Raw genomic sequence first — 20,839 nt, 5'->3', positions numbered from 1 at the left:
GCCGGCCTCATCCCCGATGGCAGCAGTGAGAAGGGAAGGGAAGCAGGTTGGGCACCACTGCTCTAGATGAGCCGCGAGCCGCATTCTAGGGAGAATAGTGGACCGCCCCCCCCTTGGTACGCCACTGGAGCAGCAGCGTGTCTGGCCGGCTCGTTCATTCAAAGCCGCGGGTGGCGGCTCCTTGCGAGATCCGCGCCTGCGTCTGAAGCCTCTCTGATGTTGTGACATCAGAGAGGCTTCTGATGCAGGAGTGGATAGCGCAAGGAGCCGCCAACCCACGGCTTTGAACGAACGAGCCGGCTGCTGCTCCAAAAGGAAGAGAATGATGCCTCCAGACCGTGGGCCGCAAATAAAACCTGGAGAGCCACATGCGGGCCGCGGGACGCGTGTTTTGAGACCGCTGGCTTAAATGGTATATAAATTTTTAAAATAAATAAGTAACACTGTGAATGTAAACTGTAACCCGTTCTGAGCTCTTTGGGGAGGACGGGATATGAATCTAAATACATATATAGATACATACTTACATACATAAATAAATAAGGAGCCTGCACTGCAAAATCAGGTAAAGTAGTTTATTAACTGTGAGTTAAACTATGCACAAAATAAATTTGCAAAGTAAAGTTTTTGACAAAAAAAAAGTGTATAGAAAACCTCAAGATGAAACTAGGGTGAGGTCTATGAGGCATTCTGGGTGCTGTGTTTTTAGGGTGCTTCTGGCACTGCTATATATGGAGAGTAGAAGGGTGCTGCACTGTTGCCTTTCTTGCAATGGCGCCCCAGGCACTATAATAATGGAAGTTTTGATGCTGGAAAAATTATACATGCAATTGTGCTACCTAGGTTTATTTGCATAGAAGTTCTGGCAGCAAAATATTAAGCACTTAAACAGCATGTAAAATTATAAGCACTTCAGTACATTGGCCTTTTTTGCCCATAATTGGATGGTAATCCCTTTGCTCTTTTTTTATGGTCAAAAAGAAATCACATGCCCTCAAGATGGAGTTCAAATGAGAAATAAGCCAATTGCTGAAGTGTTAAATATAATTTTAGGTTCAAACAATTTTTATTGATGCAAACTACAGCAAAGACAACACCAAGGCACCCCAAGGGTGCACAGTACAAACAAGGATGCATCATATACAATAAAATAACAAGCATGTACAGAAGAAAAGTAATAGCAACCAAACTCCCCACTATCCTACTCTACATAGGGCGAGTGAGATTAATGAGGCGGAAAGGCACTCCGAGGCTATGGACTCTTATGAGCCCCGAAGATACCACAACACCTCTTCCCCCCCACCTATGCCCACTGATCCCATCCGTAACTAAGTGCCAGAACCTTTCAGTACCCCTCCCCTCCCCTCCCCAATTCCCCCTCCCCCATGGTACTTTCCATCCCGCCCCACCAGTACTCTCCCAGCCCAATGAATTAAATATATTTTTAATATTTACATCCCACCCTTTTAATCCTGCAGGATTACCCAGGTGGAGAGGCTCTTGGGCATTGGTGTTATGCTGAAATGTCTGACTGTGTCCTTGCCCAAGTATAATCTAGTTCAATTGCTCCCAGTGTGGGCTGCTGATGATTGATTGTTTGGGATTTACTAACCACCTTTATTTGTAAAGAAATTCACCCAAGGTGGTGTACAGCAGGTACTTACAATTTTGTTAATAGCATAACAATAGTAAAATAACCAAATATAAGCATAAATACAGTCAATTAAATGTTAATGGTAAAATAGAACTAATATGATACAGTATCAGAAATACACACATTTTACAGCATAGTAGGACAATCAAACTACAGTGGTAGCTCGGAATCCGAACGCCCCAGAACTCGAACGATTTGGAATCCAAACTTTTTTTTTTCTTCATATTTGCCCCAGAATCTGAACGCTGCTTTGGAATCCGAACTGCAAGCAATGCTCAGCACAAAGCTTCCCCTCTGACACATCTTCCTGTTGGGAGGGAAGCTTTGGGCTGAACACCACTTGCAGCTGCTGTTGCCAAGCTTGCTGTCTTGCCGCCGGGGTCCCGATCTTGCTGCCTCTGCTGCTGGGGATCCCGATCTTGCTGCCTCTGCTGCTGAGGATCCCGATCTTTCTGCCTCTGCTGATGGGGGTCTTGATCTTGCTGTTTCTGCCAGGTAGGCCCCATCTTGCAGAGTTTGTGGGACCAAGGAACAGATTAATCCAGTTTCTATTCTTTTCAATGGGAAAAATTGTCTTGGAATTCGAATGGGGTTCTGGAACGGATTCCAAGGTACCACTGTATAACAAAATATGATAAATGTCAGTACAATACAAATGACATCATACTAACATAAGACATTAGATACACCTTGAAATGGAATGGCGAGCCCTTATCTCTCCAAGTATTCCCAGATTAGACCATATTTCTCTTGAATAATAATAATGATAATAAAACTATTATAGGAGCATATAATGAGAGGGTATTCGCAAAGAGGTTGAATATTTAATACCTTTTTAAATTATCTATCATGTTAATATTTTATCTTGAATGTCACTGTGTATATTAAGATCTGCTTGGTCTAGTTTTATCATATTGTATTTTCCAATCTTGTAGTTGAAAAAAGCTACATATGATTGTTTCTGCGAGCCTTTCATTTTACCTGCAACAACAACAAAAAAGAGTAAATACCTGTGTTTCTAATATAAGGCCTCCTCCCCTTTCTCCGTTAGATTTTCCAGGTGCTGAGGGCTGCTCAAACACAGCTAGCATTTAAGTCCCTGCTGTATGGAAGCTGTAACTATGTGGGGTTGAAGACAAGGAACAGAATCTAGACAGTCTCAAATGTAATTGTAAAGTAGTGGCACCAGAGAGACCATCCCCCTTTCATTTACCAGTGTTTTCATTTGGTTGTAAAAAAACAAACAAACCGAGTTTCTGTCTTAAGGTGAAGAAGGGAGAGACTCAAGGCATTGGGCTAGGAAAACAAGGACTGTGCAGATTGGACAGGTCTTGTAGGGCCTTATGGGCTCCTACATCTTGTGTGGTTGTATTTTTGTTTAATTTGTTTTAATTTGCTTTTTTCAGTCATTTCTTCAGTAGAAATGACTGAAGAAAAGAAAATTCTCCATTATCATCTCTGCTTGACCATGAGCTATGACTTCACAAACTGCAGTTACACAGAATTACATACATGATGGCAGATAAATTACAATTTCATAGAATTACATACATGATGGCAGATAAAGGCCAAATGACCCATCCAGTCTGCCCATCCACAGAATCCACTATCTTCTATCCCTAAGAGATCACATGTGTCTGTCTCACACTTTCCTGAATTCAGACACAGTCTTGTCTCCACCACCTCTATCAGGAGACTATTCCACACATCTACCATCCTTTCTGTAAAAAAATATTTCCTTAGATTATTGCTGAGCCTATCACCTCTTAATTTTATCATTTGCCTTCTCATTCCAGAGCTTCTTTTCGAATTAAAGAGACTCCCATCTTCCACCTGCCCTCCAGAGTATAATTATTGAGATCTTTAAATCTGTCCCCATAAGTCTTATGATGAAGACTACCGACCATTTTAGTAGCCTTCGGTTGGACTGACTCCACATCCTGTTTATATTTTTTTGAAGGTGCAGTTTCTAGAATTGTACACAGTATTCTAAATGAGATCTCACCAGTCTTATACAGGGGCATCAATACCTACTGGTCATACCTCTCTATGCACCTCCACATCCTTCTAGTTTTTACCATCACCTTTTCAACCTGTTTGGCCACCTTAAGATCATCACATATTATCACACTCAAGTCCCCGCTCCTCTTTCCTGCACAAAAGTGCATCACTCCCTAAATTGTATCGTTCCCTCGGGTTTTGCAGCCCAAATGCATGACCTTGCATTTTTTAGCATTAAATCTTAACTACCACATTCAGACCATTCTTCAAGCTTTCCTAGGTCTTTCCTCATGTTATTCACACCATCAGGGGTGTCTACTCTATTGCAGAGTTTGGTATCATCTGCAGAGAGGCAAATCTTACCTGACAGCCTTTCAGCAATATTGCATACAAAATTATTAAACAGAACAGGTCCAAGAACTGAACCTTGAGGCACACCACTGGTAACATCCTTTTCCACAGAGTGATCTCCATTGATCACTACCCTCTGTCTGATCTGCAGAGGCATAGTCTGAAGGTGCCGCTGCTCCCTGTCTTCTGCTAAGCTGAGCTGAAAAGTTTGCACCTGGCAACTGCTCTTAAATTGTTTAATGATCAGTATTTTGAAGCTATATAAGGCCTTTTAACCTGTTCTACAAACTTGGGGGCCGATGCTCAAAACTATAATGAGTATAATAAACATGCGCTAAAGCTGGGTGTGCACCCACTTTATTGTGTGCTGAATGCTCAAAAGGGCTTGAGCATGGGTGTTAACAGGTGTGGTACAAATGGTTGCAAATTGAATTGAAATGTATTGAAATGGATGTTAATGAGGTTAGTAAGTATTCACTTGCAATGCAGAAACAGAAATGCTGCAGTACATAGAAGGAAATGATGATCTAAAACGACAAAAAGTTTTTGTTAGGTCGGGGGCAGCATAGAAGGTTTTGAGGAGAGAATTTCTTGTCAATTTTTCATATCGAATTACTGGTTTTGCCTTCTTTTACAAGTGGAAGGAGGCTTCTGCAAGTTTTAAAGACAGACAGGAAGGAACAAACATATGCATGTGTCAGAGCAAAAAGCAAAAGCACACATCTGCGCCTGATCTTCTTCACCTAAATATAAGCCTAGCAAAAATTCCATGTGCTAGTAATATTTGCAAGGTCTTTATGTGCTGAAGAATAAGTGTTAATGTTTCATTTGGGCATGCACAAAAGAGCTGTGCTTACTGCAAAATAGAGCTGTCCAATTCAAAGAAAAAAACTTTTCGATTCGATTTTGCCAATTGAATCGATTTTTCAATTTGATACGATTTGATTCACTTTTTATGATATAGCTTTAAAATTGGCTGGTGGGTTTATTTTGCAGTCTCTTCACCCACCTCATCCACTTTACCCTTTCCAACCCCAAGTCGGTGCTGTCAAGTATAAACAAAATAAACACTGTTAGGTCCGAACTCGCACTCGTTATCTAACACCAGCTGTGCAGCCTCTCTCTTTCTCTCCCTTGCCAACCCCAGAGCCTTTAATGTAAATATAAAATATACATTTTCCAGCTGATGAGGGCTCTCAAACTAAGGGCTCCTTTTACTAAGCTGCGCTAGCAAAAAATACTAACGCCAGCTCTATGGAGGTGTTAGCGTGTAGCAAGCTTGGCATTGTAGCGCTCGCTTAAAACCGCTAGCACTGCTTAGTAAGAGGAGCCCTAAGTCAGCTGAAGGTGGCCAAAAATCCCTTTTACCAAGCTTGGCAGGCAGCAGCAACATCTCTAAGCCACAGATGCTAGCACCTCTGGCTCAAGGATGCTGCTACTGACTGCTGTACTTGGAGTTCCTGCTACCTTTGGAGGAGGTCCTCAGTTGGCAGTGCTTGGAGATCCGTACCAGCTGCAGCAAGGGGCAGCAAATACTTCTACACTGGAGAAATGAAACCAGAAATGTATATCCTTTTCTGTTGAACACAATACAATAAAGACCAAAGAGAACCAAAAGGAAAACGCCACGACGACAAGTCAAATGAAAGAAGAGTTGTAAAGAAAAAGAAATGCTTCACTAGGAATGATTTTTCAAAAGCAATCTTTATTCATGGAGAACTCTAATACAATAGTCTTTATTTGTATAAAACTCAACACTGCCAGTTTTGTAATTGTATTTATTTGTATGTTTAAGTTAATATTTTTTATGCAACACATTTTTTTATTTTAATATTTGTTTGTAATTTACCCTCCCCCCCTTTTACAAAACCATAGTGTGGTTTATCCCAGGACAAGCAGGCAGCATATTCTCGACATGTGGGTGACGTCATCCATGGAGCCATGTCGCGGACAGCTTTTCAAGCAAACTTGATTGAAGATCTAAAAGTTTGCTAGTGCTGCACCATGCATGTGTGTGCCTTTCCACTCCACTAGAGGGCACGTCCCCTCCTCATGGTCTTCAGTTCTTAGTTTTCCGCAGAGCCAGAAAGCCCTGTCTCGCTTCTCTGCGATCTTGTGCCTTTCTTGCACCGTGGCTTCTTTTCTTGTTTTCGAGTCGGAAGTCGCTGTGCTCTCCGTTTTATTGTTTTCTTTTTTCATTCCGCAAGAAAAAAAAAATAAAAAAATCTTTTTTTGTTTTTGGTTCTCCGTGACCGGGGCGTCTCGGTCTTTTTGTGGCTGCTCGGCCTTGCCTGCGCTGCGGCCCCCTCTCTTTGCCTTATGTCCTGGCCTCTCACCGGGTTTAAAAAGTGCACGCAGTGCGGTCGGGTTATTTCTATCACGGGCCCGCACCGTTGGTGTATCCTTTGCCTCGGTGTCAATCACTCCTCGGACTCCTGTCCTCTTTGCGCCACCCTTCAGCCTAGGGCTTCTTGTTGGCGTCGGACGAAGATCCTCGACCTCTTCGCCATGGAAGCTGGTGACGCCCCGACCCCGGTCTCGGCTTCAACGTCGGCCTCGGTCTCTACGTTGGCCTCGAAGACATCGGTCCCGGGCAAATCTCCCTCGACCTTGAAGTCCTCGGGGGCCCTGGCTTCGAAGACCTCGGCTTCGGGTAAGTCTCCTCTTCCTCTTTCAGGTTCAGCTCAGCTACCGAAGAATCCTTCCTCGGAGTCTCTTGCCACCCAGGCAGCGAGCGGAGTCCTGCCGGCCTCAAAGAGACCTACTCCCAAGCATGCCTCCACTTTAAGGGAATACTCTACATCAAGGTCGCCCTCGTTGGAGTGCAGTGGAGCACCGGTTCGTCCGAACCCTATGGTCTCCGTGCCGATGTTCGAGGATATGCTTAAGGCTATTTTAACCTCGCAGATCTCCTCGGCTTTGTCCCAACTTGCCCCGGCCTCGACCTCGCTCGTTGTGGACCAGCCTGAGCGTCGTGCCAGGGACTCTCGAGGCAAGTTGCTTCGGTCTCGACGCTTGTCCTCGAGTGATTCCTCACCAGTTCCGTCGAGGCGGACTTCCCCGCCGCCCGGCCTCGGGCGTAGCACCGCTCGAGACGTGCCTCGTCCTTGACGCGTAGAGCTGCGAAGCGGCCCAGGGAATCTCCCCCGAGGCAAGGTCGGTCCCCGCACTACGGGGTCCATTAAGCCATCAGACTTCATCCTGTCTGACCCCTCTCTTCTCCAGCCCTGGTCTCTGGACCGCGGAGCGCCGAGGTCGAGGACTCCAGCCTCCCTCCAGGGTTCCCGGGGCTCTTCGGAGTGGGCTGCCTGGTTCTCCATTCCTCGGACCCAGGGGTCGTCACCTTCCAGGGTTCCTTGACACAAGCAGTCATCGACTCCTCGTTCCTTTAGTGGGGCCTCCTCGCCGTCCATGCTTGTGGACACTGATACCCCGGCGCAGTATTCGAGGGAGGCATCCCCCTCATTTTCTGCTGCCCCGAAGTCTTGCTCAGCTTCCCCCCAGGGGGGGGGCCTTCTGTGGGTAAGCCATCCTCCTTCACCAGGTTTGTGTTGGACATGGGCAAAGCGTTGCAATTGGACCTCCAGTCTGATTCCAGGTACACCCGTGAATATTTGGAGGAGATGGAGCTTCCTTATCCTCCTAAGGAATCCCTTCGTCTTCCTTTGAATCCGGTCTTGCAGCAGACCTTTTTCTGGAATCTGGAGACTCCGTATGCTATCCTGGCTATTCCATCCAAAATGGAGTCCAGGTACCGGATAGTCCCCTGCAAAGGCTTTGAGAAGGCTCAACTCTCCCACCAATCCCTGGTGGTGGAGTCTTCCCTGAAGAAGTCTAATCCTTCACGAGTCTATGCGGCTTGTGAGGTTGGAGAAGACGACTCAACCTGTACACAAGGCAGTTGTGTTCTCCCTGGATGTAGACTGCTTGAACTAAGATGTTGTGGCTGATCGCCCACTCCCAGAGCCGAAGAGCCTCCCGACACAGAGACAGGGAACCCGTACCCCCTTGCTTGTTCACATAATACATTGCCACCTGGTTGTCCATGCGCACCAGGACGACCTGATCCTGAAGCAGATGACGAAAGGCGACGAAGGCATTGAAAAAGGCCCGAAGCTACAACAGGTTGATGTGGCACCGACGGTCGGTGCTCGACCAAAGACCTTGGGTCCAGAGGCCGTCGAGTTGAGCTCCCCAGACATACACGGAGGAGTCTGTTGTGAGGACCTTCTGTGGCGGGAACGCGAGAAAGAGCAAACCTCTCTAAAGATTGGAAGAGCAAGTCCACCAGCGCCTTAAGGAGGGAGTCACCGTAATGTGCCGAGAGGCAGGATCCCGTCCTGTCTCCACTGGGACGCCAGGGTCCACTGCGGTATGCGGAGGTGAAGCCTGGTGAAGGGAGTCACATGAACCGTGGAGGCCATGTGGCCCAACAGGATCATCATCTGTTTGGCGGAGGTCGTGGACTGAAGGGTGATCCTCCCTACTACTATGTCCAACAATTCTCCTCTTTCTTCCTTTCCCCATGTACACCATCTCTCCTTCCCTCTTGCTCCATGCACCCATGTCCAACCATTTTCCCTTTCTCTTCCGTCCCCCACCCTCCAGCCCCTGCAGCAGTTTTGTTTACTTCCCTTCCCACCTTTCCAGCCCATACAGTATGTTTTCCTCCCACTCCCCAGCCCATGCAGCAGCACGGTTTCCCTCCCACTCCCTAACTAAGCCACATCCAGCGCAGCATCTTTTTCTGCCCCTGACAGTGACTCCTCTTACATGCTTCCGGTGGCTGACCCAGAAGGCTTTCCTCTATCATGTTTGCATCAGAGGAAGCCTTCCGGGTAAGCCACTGGCAGTGTATAGGAGGAACCACTGCGGGTGGCCTGTTAAAGCGCTGGTGAGGAGAGCTCAGAAGGACTCAGGCAGATAGGTTCCTGGGGGAGCTCTCTCCATCCCCACGAGTTTGGAGGGGATTTCCGCAAGATCCCTGACAGCCCCATTCTCGTGCAACTCTTTAGGGCTTTTCCTCTGCCTGAGTCCTTCCTTGTGATGTAACTTCCTGTTTCACAAAACAGGAAGTTATATCAGAAGGAAGGACTCCAACAGAGGGAAAGCCCAAAAGTAGTCCTGACTCAGTGAGTCCAATTATTTTTTCAAACAAATCGATTTGAATTTATTCAGCAAACTGAATCACTGAACTCAGTTTGAATTGTGAATCAAACAGCACTACTGCAAAAACTTTGTGTACATGTGTCAGGCACGTTCCTCCTCACCACTTTTTGTGTAATAGCGTGATTTAACCATGCATAAAATTTACATATGATTTGCTTCAAGCTTCACTCTCCTAGTTTCATGCAATCTAGAGGAGTGGAGAAATTCAATATTTTATGTGAGAGGTTCTCTGTGGTGGGGAACATGCTTCTGGAACATATTAGAGCAATACAAGATCTCAAAAGTTTTATTTATTATTTAGATTTACAATATTAACTGCCTTGTTCATTAAGAAATTAACCCAAAGTGGTTTACAATATGTTGAATAGTAATCAGGTACTCTTAAGCATTTTCCTTATCTGTCCCAGTAGGCTCACAATTTAATGATCTTCCACTGCAGGTAATTGAGGCCAGCAGCGTGCCAGATTTTAAGAAAAAATGGGATAGGCATGTGGGATCTCTTAGTGGAAGAAGTTAGGGGGTGGGTCATTAGAGTGAGCAGACTTGATGGGTCGTGGCCCTTTTCCGCCGTCATTTTCTGTGTTTCTACCTGGGGCAATGGAGGGATTAATGGTCTGTTTCTATAAACGTCACCTGGCAGCACCTACATTGTAGGTGGCACTTGGCGCAGCTGTCAATCAACCACTAGGTGCTGTTTATAGAATTCTGCCTAATAGTGCCTAGGCATTGCTAGGCATCCTGGAGGTAGGCACTGGTATATTAGGCCTGGTTTTACCAGGCCTAATTTACTAATCTAACTCGGACACCTAGTGACGCCTACGTCAACCACGCCTATTCTCCGTCCCTAATCATGCCTACTTTTCAGGTAGGCATTGTTGGTCATCAAAAGGTTTCTTCACTTAGGCGTCACTAGGAGCCATATGGAATTCAGCGCCAAACTTTTTAAATTAATTATTCAACTTACTTCAGTGGCGCAGTCAATTACCATGCCATTTAAGCTAACTGATTTAATTTAGGTTAGGTACAGATTTTAACCCCCTCCCTCCCCTTTTATGAAGCCGCATTAGCATTTTTATCGCAGGCCGCGGCGATAAAAGGTTCAATGCTCATAGCAATTCTATGAGCATCGGAGTTTTTACTGCCACGGCTGGTGATTAAAAAACACTAATGCGGATTCATAAAAAGGGGGGACGTAGTTAGGTGTTGCTATGTGGCCTCAATTAAGGTATCTAGCGGTGCCTAACTAATGCGCCGTTTATAGAATCAGTCCCTTAAGTGTCTTGACCAGAGTCACAAGGAGCAGACAGAACCTCAGGGTGCTGAGGCAGCAGCTCTACCACTAGGCCACATCTCCACTTCAAGAGTTCCTTAAAAACATTCTTTTTTTCAGGAGTGTTTAATTGATGATGGAAAGAATAAGCCAGAGGAAAAGTATCATATGTTAAGTCCCAGCATGCCGAATGCCACATTTTACTACTACTATCATCCAGTATCGCTTTTGCCTAATTTTGAAGAACTGATCACAAAATAAAGGTTGTTTATTTAAATGTGTCTCTTGGAGCCTTTTTATTTTTTCCATTGTTCAGACCTTGAGCTTAGCCCCCACCCCCATCCATTTAGAAGTGGCCTAGTGGTTAGAACAGTTGCCTCAGTACCCTGAGGCTGTGAGATCAATTTCCACTGCAGCTCCTTGTGACTTAGGGCAATTCACTTAACACTTCATTGCCCTAGATACGAAATAAGTACCTGTCTAAAATATGTAAACCACTTTGATTGTAAGCACACAGAGAGAGTAGTATTTCAAGTCCCATCCCCTTTACTTGCAGATACATTGGTAGCTGTTTTTCCTATTGTCCCCCTACAGGATGAGGCAAGAAAAGGTAACCCCCTGGAGTTTCCCCCCCCCCAGTTTTCTTGGCATTTCAACGTGAAATTGTACAGTTTTATTTGTTGTTACTATCTACGTCAGTGGTCTCAAACTTAAACCCTTTGCAGGGCCGCATTTTGGATTTGTAGTACTTGGAGGGCCGCAGAAAAAAATAGTTAATGTCTTATTAAAAAAATGACAACTTTACACGAGGTAAAATTCGTTATAGTTTTTCACTTTCTGCATGTTGCACTGCTTTCAGCTGTGTATAGCTGAAATTATCAGAAGCAATTAAGGAAAGATTTATAAACTATAGAGTTTTACGGTGACGAGACAAACGAGCGCCGACAATTCAGCGCAAGACTTCAGCATGCCACAGGAAAACCTTCTTTTAAAGGGCTCCGACGGGGGGTGTGTGGGGGGAATCGCCCCACTCTACTTAATAGGGATCGTGCTGCCTCACGCTGCCGTGTTGGGGGAGTGTAGGGGGTGTAACCCCACATTATACTGAAAACTTAACTTTTTCCCTAAAAAATAGGGAAAAAGTTAAGTTTTCAGTATAATGTGGGGTTACAACCCCCTAAACCCCCCCCCCCCAATTCCAGCGCGATCCCTATTAAGTAAAGTGGGGGGTTCCCTACCTACACCCCGTTGGAGCCCTTTAAAATAAGGTTTTCCTGCGGTGCGCTGAAGTCTTGCGCTGAATTGTCGGCGCTTGTTTGTCGGCACGCGTTTGTCTCGTGCGCTTAAGACTATGAACCGTACAGATGCAAGAAAGCACTTGTGTGAGGTTACAGCAGTGAGCCAGGCAACGGTCCAGAATAATGGTAACATACCGAGGGCCTCAAAATAGTACCTGGTGGGCCGCATGTGGCCCCGGGCCGCGAGTTTGAGACCACTGATCTACGTCTGTGTGCTGAGTGGAATGAGATTATTTTTAAACACGGCAAATTTACAGATTTTTTAATAGCTTGACTACCCAGTGATTTTTCACTTGTTCAAAAATATTTGCACTGCAAAAGTACCATTACTTGGATAAAAAACAAAAACAGGGTACCAACTTGCTGTTAATGTCACAGTGATACAGACTTTTTTTGTAAGGAGAGCAATGTTGGAGGCCTTTCACACGCTCTACCCAAAGCCGCAATCGCTGAACTCAAAAAATGCCTGCAGATGATCGGGGACAGCCCGTCACAGGGACTGATTGACAAGGCTGTTATTTAGTTAGTTTTATAGCCCGTCTTCCTCAGGAGCCCAGAACGAGTTACAAGGATACGTACACAGTCGTCATCAGGATCCACAACTCATAAGTTATAGAGAATTTAAGACTGGTATCAATAACACATGCTAGGAGAACATAAGACCAAAAGAATAGCCTTACTGGGTCAGACCAATGGTCCATCAAGCCCAGTAGCCCGTTTTCATGGTGGCCAATCCAGTTCACTAGTACCTGGCCAAAACCCAAGGTGTAGCAATTTCCATCCAGGGCAAGCAGTGACTTCCCCCATGTCTTTCTCAATAACAGACTATGGACTTTTCCTCCAGGAACTTGTCCAAACCCTTCTTAAAACCAGCTACGCTATCTGCTCTTACCGTTCCAGAGCTTAACTATTCTCTGAGTGAAAAAAATTTCCTCCTATTGGTTTTAAAAGTATTTCCCTGTAACTTCATCAAGTGTCCCCCCCCCTAGTCTTTGTAATTTTTGATGGAGTGAAAAATTGATCCATTTGTACCTGTTCTACTCCACTCAGGATTTTGTAGACTTCAATCATATCTCACCTCAGCCGTCTCTTTTCCAAGCTGAAGAAACTAAGAACACGTATGCTATAATGAATCTAAGGACACACAAGCTATAGAGAATCTAAGAATGGTTTCAGCATGGCTATGGTAGATAGAACAAGTAGTGGTTGACAGAAAGTCTCAGGTGCCCTGTTACAGGTGCGCCGTGTCTTGGCCAGTTATAGTTTGAGACCAGGATCATGCTGGTTTGTGAATAGTACTGTCTTCACTGCCCTCCGAAAGGGCAGGAGATTGTCAATTGCCGTGATGGCAGGGGAGAGGTGGTTCCATAGTTTAGGAATGCTGTAAGAGTATGATCACTTCCGTGTCGTTTCTAGGTGTAGGCGATTTGCAGGAGGGTTGCACAGCCTGAGCTCAAGTTGAGATTAGAGAGGTCTATGAGGGTGGTAGATTGGAAACTTCCTCATAATGTAGTCGGGGGTCTTGCCATGGAGGCGCTTAAAGGCTAGTTGGGAAGTTCTTGTGTTAAAATGTGGGGTTGGGGGGAGGGGGTGGGGTTGACACCGAGCATTCACAGTGACTGCAAAATTCGAATACATTGTTGATTGTATCGTTTGAATGGCGTCATTTTACTGTGTGTTAGTACAAACATTTTTAATGTGCAAATATCACTAGGCAGTAACACTAAAACATCAGCAACATCACCATAGCTTAAGATACCTTAATTAAGGGGGAATTAATGAAAGGGCATTAAGCATGTTAGCATGTGCTAATGCATTAGCACACACTAACTGCGAAGATGATCATTATAGTTCTATGGGTGTCTTTAATAGACCAATGTGATTAGAATGCGCTTTGCTTAAAATCCTTTCATGAATTCCCCCCCTAAATGTTGTTTAACAGTAATGGGTAAGTATGATAACTTTAGTAGAATTTCATATTGAAATTCAAAGCAGTTGCTAAGAAAAGAGCAAACAACTCTAGGGGTTACTTTTTTTTTGGCCTCACCCTGTACTTGAACTAACAGTCAACCCTACAACTTTAAAATTATTTCATGTATTGAAATTAATTTTTTACTTGTCAGTTCTTAGGTTGATGTACACTACTTTGGGTGCATATAATGAATTTATTTTTATGCATGCTAATGAATGCATAACCTTACAGGATGCCTCCTAAGGGATGGCACAGCCCTGTAGTATGTTGTGTTACAGGTTTGGGGATTTTAATTGCTGGTCAAGTCTTACAGCAAATTGCTTTTATCTGTACCATTTTCCTCCACTTCCAATTCCAGACTTCGTCTTTTCATCTCGCTGTCCCATTTGCCTGGAATAAACTACCTGAGTCCATCCACTGTGCCCCTTCCCTTGTTCAAAAGTAGGCTGAAAACACTTTTTTGAGACAGCCTTCAACTCCTATCCCTATTCCCCTATGCTCACCACTCTAGCAGGCAAATTAACCATCTCCTCTAACTGTAACCCCTACCCTAGCATTCTGTTTGTCTGCCTTGTTTAGAATGTAAGCTCATTTGAGCAAGGGCTGTCTCTTTTGTGACTATACAACACTGAGTACGTCTGTTAGCACTCTAGAAATAATTAATAGTAGTAGTAGTAGTCAACACAGATGCAGAGAAGTGCACAAAGACCAGCAGGCTGAGTGCACTGCAGAAGTTTCTAACACTGGGGCTTTATTGCAAGGCCTGAGTGAAAGGATCTGTGCTCAGCATTCATGAGGATTTCATGCCTGTTTCTTCTCTTATTGTGATCAACAAGTCCTGTAACTTTTATTTTGTCTTTCTTGAAGAGGATGGACAAAAACTATTGAGGGAGCTGTGCTGTAAGAAAGAGTAAAGTGCTGGACTGTTAAATATTAGGTATAGCAAAAATTGTATCCTCAGTTGAAGTTGCAAATGCATATGTCTGCATGTGCTGGAATACTATTTTACACATTACAACAGTAGACTCTCAGTTAACCGGCACCCATGGGGATTGATAGATCCCAGATAAATGTAGTGTCTGTCTCGTTGCTTGAGAGCTAACTATTAAAAATAGGCCTAATACTATACCCCATACCATAAACTATTCCAGACATGTGTGCCAGTTTATGCTTAAATTTCTGCCAGAAATTGATTTTATTTTTATTTAGAGTATTACAGTATTTCTTAGATTTTTTTTCTGGTTGCTTGAGTTTTGCTTAAGAGAAAGTCTTCTGTATTGGTTTTGCAAAAACTGCACAGCATAGTATTCCAACAACTGCAAATCTGTGTGGCAATATTTTTGTATGCAAAATATAGCTGTGCACATGCTCTTCCATGTTAGTGCACATTTTATTTCGCACACCATTTGCTTACCACATTAATATTTTGGGGCACAGAGCTCTAATGCTCAGCTTTCTACATTAGCCTCATGAGTAGGTCAAATTTATAAAGAGAGGTTTGGCATGAACAGCTTCAAGTAACCAACACTAAGGGAAAATAATAGATTTTGAAACTAAAAACAAAGAAAAACATTAAATATCCTCTTCCCCATTTGTCATTCCTTATTTAAACACTTTGAAAATGTTTCTTCAACAGACTCATGCTATCTTTTGTAGAACTACGTTAATCTTGATGCAGTTGCCCATAATATACTGTATTTACAATCCACACCCCCATACTGAATTGCAGTTAGTTCTTTATCTCTCTTGCTCCTGGTCTTATGTGTAAACCGCCCCAGTAAAGTATGTTGGGGGTGGGGGGCAAGTGCGTCCCACAGCTCTCCGAAACCCAAGGCATGCGGCAAGAGAAAAGCTGCCAGTGCCACCGAGATTTGGGATTTATGTAGCCAACAAAGGGCGAGCATCTTTCCTTCTTCAAAAGAGAAAACGGGTAATTACACCAAAAGAGAAGGCAGCCAAACTGAAATATTACAGAATCGAGCCAGTGTTGGGTGTTTTGTGCCAGTTACAGAGAAGATTGTTGTCACTTCACACAAAGAAGGCCCTACTTTGTCGGGCTTAAAAGCAGACGACTTAAACGTTTCGCGCGCTGCCTCCCCTAGTTCAGTGGTACCTACTGGGGGGGTTTGCTGTGGTGTTCAAAGCAGCACAATGAATCTAGCGGGCTAGGTATAGATTCCATGGCATCCGGCAAAGTGACCGAGAACCCCCCCAAATCTCCGTGTATAGCAGTGAAGCTGGCAGCTTTTCTCTTGCCACGTGCGCCTGGGTTTCAGAGGGCCCTGAGATCTCACCGCCTCCCCCCCCCCTAGCATATTATTTTGGAACTGGCGACGCAAAGAGCTAGATAGAACGCTGCCGGTAGGTCTCTTGTCATCTGCACTCCTTTTCTCATTCTCGATTTTGCAGTGTTGCGGGAGCAAAAGGCACAACTTTTTTTTTTTTTTTTTTTTAAATTCTTGCACGGTTGCATGTTAAATGTTTTTCTAATAGACGTGAAGTGCCTGAGGCCTTTGAAATAAACAGGCTTGTATTGCACCGTGCCGTGCACAGGCTTTCAAACGCTTATCTGTTTCCTAGCAATGCATTGCACATCTGTTCCGATCGTTTGCACTAAGCAAATCAAAGGCGGAGGGAGAGACGGGGGATTTTGTATGTGCGGGGGAGGGGGCAGGAGGAGGAGAAGGAAGCTCAGGTAACAGCGATTCAACACTGGGTATCTTCCCTCCCCCTCCCCAAGTGAGAGCATCGCGGAAGTGTGCACAATATATAAGGAGAAGGTAGGGGAAAAAGGTAAAGATGACTTTTCTTGTACAGTAATTCTTATTTATTGGGGTTTTTTTCTCCGAATGGTTCTTAGCTATGACAGTATGCCCCAAGTGGCAGTAATAATGACACATGCATACGTGGAAAATGGAAATCGAGCTTTTCATCTGCAGTTTGCATACACCTCGAGCTTCGCACATGTTTAGGAGCCTTGTTTTAATGGAGTACCTTTTTTTTTTTTTTTTTTTTTAATGCCATCCTCCGATACCGTAGCTTGCTGCATTTGAATGTAAACATGCTTATGTAGACAACACAGCCGAAGTCGAGGGTGAGGTGGCGAGTGAACACATTATTGCCGGAGGATGGCACTTGCCTGTAGCTGAAGCCCTTGCTATGGGGCCTTGTGTTTTCGCGGAGCCCTGGCACGGCGCTGTTAGCCACTGCTCGGCTCTACAGGGATGGGAGGCGAGGTAAAGGTGCTGCGAAGCTGCATTTTCTTACCTGGAAGTCATGCGACAAAAAGCACTTATGATCAACCCTTGGCAAACGGAGGCTAAAAGCCTACACAGGAACTTAGGTGCATTTTGGCATCATAGATCAACAGTTTTCATTTTAAAAAAAAAATTTGTTCTGAAGTTTTGATGCTCGATCATTGTGCTATCTTCAAAACAGCCCAACCTCACCCAATAGAATAAATTGAACTGTTTTTTTTTTTTTTTTTAGTTCAAATAGTTTTCCCCCCCAGGTTTCTTTTGTCCTTTCACTATCTTGCTGTGTCTAGAAACTTTGTAATTACAAAAGTCGCTAGATTATGTTGTTGAACTTGGCAAATCTTACTTTATGACTTTTTCCCCCCTTTACTTTAAGGACTCAAAACACCCCTCCCCCAAACAGTATGTAAAGCAGAACTGGTGCTCCACTGAATTTGAAAAGGATTTTCATAAAGAATGGAGAAGGGGAGGGGAGAGTTATTGACAAAACAGAGCCTTTATATTTTCTGTGCTTTTTTTTGTGTGTTTAAAGGAATAGCTGATGGAGGATTGAAGGGTGCTGAGTTTCCAGTCTTGAAGGTGTGCTCTTTCTGGGGTGGAAGGCACTGCTGTTTCATGGCTTCTTTGTGTTGCAATGCATCACAGGTATGTAAGAAAAAAAGGCAGGACAAGTTTATTTTATGCATTTCACTCCACAGAGATATGTGTGACACATTTGTGTTAACTAGGTCACCTTAGAACACAGTATGTGATGACAATTGCACCAGGTTAGCTTAAAATTCAGTACTTGCCTTTTGTATGGCATGCTTGAAAATTTAGTCCAAACAACAATGTTTGAACATTTCTCTTCTGTAAAATCCTTGGGCAAACCTGGTCAGATTATCTGAAAATATAAACCCCCATGACTTCATGTTAAACCACCCCCCAAAAAAATAAAAAAATGAAAACACATTTAGGGCCATCACTAAAAGGGTAGAAATTGGGGAGGGGGGGGCCTTAACATCTGCCAGCAGGCTATGCCTTCTGTAGCTTCAGGTTGCTTTCTTAACCCCCCCATTTTTTTTTTTTTCAAAACCGTAGCGCTGGCTGTGGTGATAACATCTCTGACATTCATAGAATTCCTATGAACGTTGGAGCTGTTACTGCCGCGGCCAGAGCTAAAACAACACGCTACGTTTTTGTAAAGGGGGGGGGGGGTTACTTAATATGATAAGGACCACATTAATCCAATTATTTCTTCTCACAAGCTTTTGGTAAAGAGATACCTTGTAATGATCGTATTTACTAATTTGTGATACTTCGGCAGATGACAAACTTTACCTGGAACTGTTTTAATAGGCGATTTGTATGAGTGATTTTTTTTTTTTTTAGGTCTATCCTTTTATTTTTATGGAGTTCTTTTTCTTATTATAATTTTATGTATTTTGTAAACTGTGTGGAACTGCTTTAGGCTGTAGCGGTATATCAGATTTTAATAAAACACATGTATGGATTTCTGGTTCCAATTGCCCCAAGGAGCTTCTCAGAACTGCATGTGTGCAGCAGAGTAAAATCAGGACTGGGTAATGACATAGAGCCAGTTCAGTTGCTCTCATTGCACCTCCTAATAGTGTATGCCCTGGGCTCTGGGGATGTTAGACTTTGTGATGCATGTCATTTAGCAACATTTCTAAATGTTATGGATTGATTTAATGGTGCACCAAGGCCTAACACCATCATAATTAATTTAGTCCTCCCTCTTTATACTAAATCACAAACTAGGGACCAGTTTTCCAGCATGTGGTTTTCTTTTCAAGAGTTTTTCTTCCCTCCCCACCACTCCCACATTTAGATGAACATGTTTGCTGGGTACCACTCCAACTCAAAAATCAAATCTTGAGTCCTGCCAGAATTTAAAGTATAAATAAATTTCCACAAAATCTGATAATGTTTTTTAGACCTGATCTATTCTCAGATTTGTTGACTTACTGTGCTAAATAGTACCTCTTCAGAAGGTAATGTTTAACAGAATGTCTGTATGGCTCACTGCACACAATTATCTGTGGATGTTGGTGCAGTGCTTTCAGTTTTTTTCTGAGCTGTTGATGTACTATTAACTGTTGGGTGTTTTTTTTTTTTTTGTAATAAACATCCTACAGAAAACTATACTAGAGAATATAAAGATGGGAGAAGGACTAATTACAATCTACATGCATTTTTGCTTTTTAACCAATATCATTGCCCCTACTTAGTTTGCTTTATGACTTTCCAGATATAGGTTACAGAAATGTGTCTTTCTATAAGCAGATTGCAGGTTACTGATCATTAGCTAGCCACAGTTTTCCATTGTTAAATCTCATTACCCCTGGAACAGAGAAGGGTGGTTAGCAGGAGTTTGTTTTGCAGCCCCTTTCTCTTAAAGTAAATTACTTGATAATTGACGGAGTCTTGCTGTCAAACCAAAAGTGATTTGTTTAATTTTTAATAACATCAGAAAACTAGCATCCTTTCACCCCAAACTTATAACTGGAAAGTCTTATTACATTCTGTCTACACTGTCAAGATATAATTTGGGCAAGATACTTCTTTCAACTTTGCTCCTTAATTGAACAAGTGGCTTAGAGCAGTGGGTTAGCAGTCAAGAAAAAGGAGGGTTTGTCTTCTACTTTCTAGCACTGATGCTCTATGTGATCTTGTGCCAATCACTTCACTCTTTTATTATCTGAGGTACAAAATCTTAGGGTTTGGGGGAAATGCCTCTTGTGACAGACTGTAACTCGGCTTGAGCTGACATTTTGTAAGGTGAGTAATCTAAAGTCCAGACCCAAGAGGTGTGGGTTTGAGGGATCCCCACATTTAACAATCAGCAAGCACATTTACATAGAATTGGGTTAATATGTTTTATTTTGTTTACTCCCAGCACCATTTACTTAATGGCCAATGTAGGGAACATTTGACTAATAATACACAGTAACCAAATCAGGAGGCCGATTTATTTTTTTTTTAAATCGATTCGAATTGATTCACCTGATTCGAATCGGTGAATCGATTCGAATCAGAAATCGGGCAGCACTAGTCTGTACTGGGACCGGTGTTATTTAACTTATTTAGAAATGATCTGGAAATTGGAACGACGAGTGAGGAGGATAGAATGACCAAATAGCAGGCTGCTGTGTCCAAGCAGAGCTGATAACTCTCTTGTGCAGCATCCATACCAGAGAATGGTCCATTTCTCCTCCTGCAAATAAGACAGAAATACTGCATGACCTCCAAATGTCTGCTGGGGTATTGTTCATCCAGCTCTGCCAAAGTGGATGGACAAGCAGAAACCTCTCCTCCAAAAACAGCAAAGTTTCAGCTGCCAATTAGAAAGATCTGCATTGGATGGCAGAAAGGGGCAGGTTTTCCACAAAAGCTGCTTTTGCTGTTTGCACTGCAGCAGCAAACTCAAGCCTTGGGAACTATGTGTCCTTGCATGGAAATATCTATTGCAAACCTTACTTCATCTGCTTTTTCAAATCCAAAGGCAACTATGATGAAGATTTTAGGCATAAGTAGCACAAGGAACTTTAGACAAGCAAAATCATAACTGAGGTTTTCTGCAAATGGGATCAGACTGCAAGTGTGGGGATGGGTCAGAGCTCACGGAGACGGGGACAAACGTTTTCCTTGTGTTATTCTGTACGACACCCGTGAAAAAGCACGTTGTGGTGTTATTCCTGATTTGGCCACCCTGCAGTGTCAGTGCATATCTTATCACCTTCACATCTGTGGAAAAGGTTTGTTTATATATTAATACATTTCAAATACCGTGAGTGTCTGTATCATATCTTTGTTTTCCTCTAGGGTATACATCTTTAGGTCATTTAGGGCTAGATTCACTAAGCA

The 20,839-nt window shown here is 43.6% G+C and overlaps 1 protein-coding gene across 10 annotated transcripts in view; it reads left to right on the top strand.

Annotated features, from left to right (window-relative positions):
- ZNF516 (zinc finger protein 516) overlaps positions 1-20,839 on the top strand; it is a 368,076-nt gene that overhangs the window by 108,562 nt on the left and 238,675 nt on the right. For 7 of the 10 annotated variants that reach the window (XM_033934368.1, XM_033934357.1, XM_033934362.1 and 4 more), the window contains exon 2: positions 17,505-17,617. The gene's annotated coding sequence lies outside the window, so the exon portion shown is untranslated. Of the gene's footprint in view, positions 1-16,054; positions 16,077-16,377; positions 16,509-16,929; positions 16,952-17,504; positions 17,618-20,839 lie in introns of those variants that run through there. The other 3 variants (XM_033934367.1, XM_033934361.1, XM_033934366.1) reach the window with 3 other exon arrangements.

Source organism: Geotrypetes seraphini, chromosome 2 (assembly GCF_902459505.1).
Source record: "Geotrypetes seraphini chromosome 2, aGeoSer1.1, whole genome shotgun sequence".
In the NCBI taxonomy this organism is placed as follows: Eukaryota; Metazoa; Chordata; class Amphibia; order Gymnophiona; family Dermophiidae; genus Geotrypetes; species Geotrypetes seraphini.
This window is presented reverse-complemented; position numbering and strand designations above follow the sequence as displayed.